This window comes from Sinocyclocheilus anshuiensis, unplaced genomic scaffold, assembly GCF_001515605.1.
Source record: "Sinocyclocheilus anshuiensis isolate Anshui unplaced genomic scaffold, SAMN03320099.WGS_v1.1 scaffold877, whole genome shotgun sequence".
Lineage (NCBI taxonomy): Eukaryota > Metazoa > Chordata > Actinopteri > Cypriniformes > Cyprinidae > Sinocyclocheilus > Sinocyclocheilus anshuiensis.
Window position 1 is genome coordinate 888,722 of NW_015557181.1, and position 3,294 is coordinate 892,015.

The following is a 3,294-nucleotide window of genomic DNA, read 5'->3' on the forward strand; positions in this document are numbered from 1 at the left end:
GCATATATCACTTTTCAAACCACATTCTTTTAAACAAATGATCTTTTCCTGTTTATTATTATTATTATAAAATTTTACTGACATATATATTAATGTATAAATGTGATATAAATGTTAGGACAAAACATTCTTAAAGTAATGTTAATGGAATGTGCTATTAATATTTGACATATGTTCTTATAACACAGAGAAATTATTCTGAGATCAACATTCTCAGAAAGTCTTTAGAATATTTTTACTTGATGAACGTTGAAACGTTCTTCTTGGAATATTAAAAAACATGGTAAAATAACATATTCTGGGTGAAAACAAAAATAGTAGCCTATAATGTTGTAAGAAACACTTTAGTCGCCTATAATGTTCTAATCATGACAAGTAAAATGGAAATTTTAACGTTTTAGTATAGGTCTATTAAAAATACACAATCAAACAACCTTTTATTTTGGGTATAGGCTATAAAAAAAGGTTAGTAGAACATTGTACGAAACATTTTAGGAACTAAATAGCGTTTAAATAATCTTCTAATCACGATAAGAAAACTGGACATTTTAACATTCTTAAAAATTGTTAGAAGCAAAAATAAATATGTTCCTGAAACATTAGAGTGCAGATTTGAATATACTAAACTACATTTCCCACAATTCCAACGCTTGCCTTGATGACGTGTTTGCCAACATGGCGGCTCACAGTAGCTGTCACACTGGAGGAGAACACAGCCTAGTGGAGACTTGACTGTTTCTAAACGCTCAATATATGCTTTCAATGAGGATTTTAGTCCTCAAATCTTTTTTTCGATGGGAAGATATGTTCGATATGCTGTTTGAAGCCACAATATTGTTTCTTTATTCAGAAATAACATGTTAGTGAGCTGATAGAGATGATGTCTCTGTTTAGATCCCACGGGCTCTTTCTGCCCTTTATCAAACGCTTTCCTGATATAAAAATATGCCGCGTTAAACGCAGATCTCAGGGCTGCATGACCATATGTACAGTGATCAGACACAGATGGATGAAAAGCTCTTGCTGGAGCATCAGTGCTGTCAGAGAATTCAGCTCTAATGCATCTGAGAAGGTAAATTCTATTGCTTTGACTTGTTTTTTGCTGTAAGCAAAATCCTATATAACCTATATGTTAGTCAAGTCACCTTTATTTATATAGCGCTTTTAACAATACAGATTGTCATATAGGTTTGGAACGACATAAATGATGACAAATTTTTATTTTTGGGTGAGCTATCCCTTTAAATTCAGTGCTGAAATCTTTTATGCCTCATTTCATTAACTTGACAAGCCAATATATCTAAAACAAGCAGTGTTTTTAGAGTACATCTAAAATGCAGATTAATTTATTGTTTCTCATACTCTCGCACCAAATAAACATGCAAAATGCTTAATGCATACTTCTAAATTCATATATATATATATACATACATTAAACACTCCATGATTAATTCACACGTGCATATAAACACTCCAAAGTGCAATTTCACATAACTACACTCACAGCTGCAAACACGTTTCAAAGCTAACATGAGTAGAGTGACTATGGCATTTTGGTGGTTATTAATTCTCTGGTTTCTATAGATAATAATGGTTTTATAATAACATATGTGCTTGTTGCAGCTGGATACTGAATCTGAGTCCTTTGCTTTTTCAGGAGCGTCTTGACGTCAAAGTTTCCAGTGGAGAGAATTCGAAACATATCGATCATGGCAAGAGCACTTTAGCTGACAGACTTCTGGAGATCACAGGTGATTCTCTATTTCTCTTTCCTGTGAATTATGTGAGTTTTGAAAAATTGTTGTTCATAATCTCTTTATTTCGTTGTTTTTTTTTGTATGAGCAGGTGCCATTGCAAAGACAGCGAGTAACAAGTAACAGCTGGATAAACTGCAGGTGGAGAGAGAAAGAGGAATCACTGTTAAAGCTCAGACTGCATCCTGCATCTACCAGCATGATGGACAGACATATCTGCTCAATCTCATCGGCACACCTGTGAGGACAATGATTTGAACATTACTGTTAGTGAACTAATCTGTATTATTTACTATAATTTGAGAGATTGCAATATTTTATTTTTAGGGCCATGTTGACTTCAGCTATGAAGTTTCACGGTCCATATCCGCTTGCCAAAGAGTTCTGCTCATTGTAGATGCAAATCAGGTAAAGCATTTTATAAATGACACATTCTGCTTATTAAATGAGTAATGGAAGTAATGGAATCTAAACCTGCTACAGTTTGTTTTTATGCACATACCGATGTTATTTTTTGTATTATTTATATTATTTATATGTATTTATTAATATTTTAGATGTTTTTAAATATATGTTCAATTTACATTTTATCTTAGCTTAAGTTTTAGTAATTTTGTCATGTTTTTGTCTTTTTTTTATACATTTTTGGGATTGTTCGAAGCTGTTTCTATTATTTTTTTATATCAGTTTTAGTCATTTTCATGCGCTCTCTGCTTTAACTTAAGCTTATTTTATTTCAGTTTCTGTCACCATTGTGACACTTCAAATTTTTGTTTAAGTTTTGTGTAATATTTACATAAGCTTTTTTCAGCTTTTTCAATAAAGAAAATAATTTATAATAGTTGTACTTATAAACAGCACAAACATAACAGCATAAATACTCTATCATTACTAAAAACTTTAGCCTTTTATAATTGCATTAAAAGAAAAATAACCAATTACATGTTTGTTTCTATAATTCAAAGGGAATTCAAGCGCAAACAGTTGCCAGTTTCTACTTGGCATTTGAGGCTCAACTGACAATCATACCTGTGATAAACAAGGTAGATATTACAGAGATAATTTATCATCTTTCCTTTAAATGCAGTAAACATTTTATATATGCAAGTTAAAAACACAATGTTTCATCCCAGTGCATTTCTATAAATTATAGAAATATCTTCATTTCCAACTCAAGTTGAGTACAGAGGCAGGACACAATGCAGAAGATTTAGGAAAACCTTTTTTTTTTAATTCAAATACCTGAATTGTTTTGATCTTGTGATCGGTCCAAATACAACTGTGTGGACCTTTATTAATTTGCTTTCATCCAAATGCTTTGTTACTGTTCTCTAGCATGTTTTGAGCTTGTTGCATAACTTATGAGATATTATTACGTTCATTCTATGGGCTGCACGATTAATCGCATGCGATATTTAACGCGCATCTTGTCAGTAAAGCCGGTTCTGTAATCAGCGGTAAATCTCCATCACCTGCGTGCTTTCACATTGAGCAGCATTAACTACACAGAGCCGTTGTTCACTGACGAGCTGCGCAAAA

At 32.4% G+C, this 3,294-nt stretch overlaps 1 pseudogene; it reads left to right on the forward strand.

The window, feature by feature from the left end:
• Positions 1 to 815: 815 nt before the first annotated feature.
• The window catches only part of LOC107678626 (translation factor GUF1, mitochondrial-like), a 12,047-nt pseudogene continuing 9,568 nt past the window's right edge, over positions 816 to 3,294 (forward strand).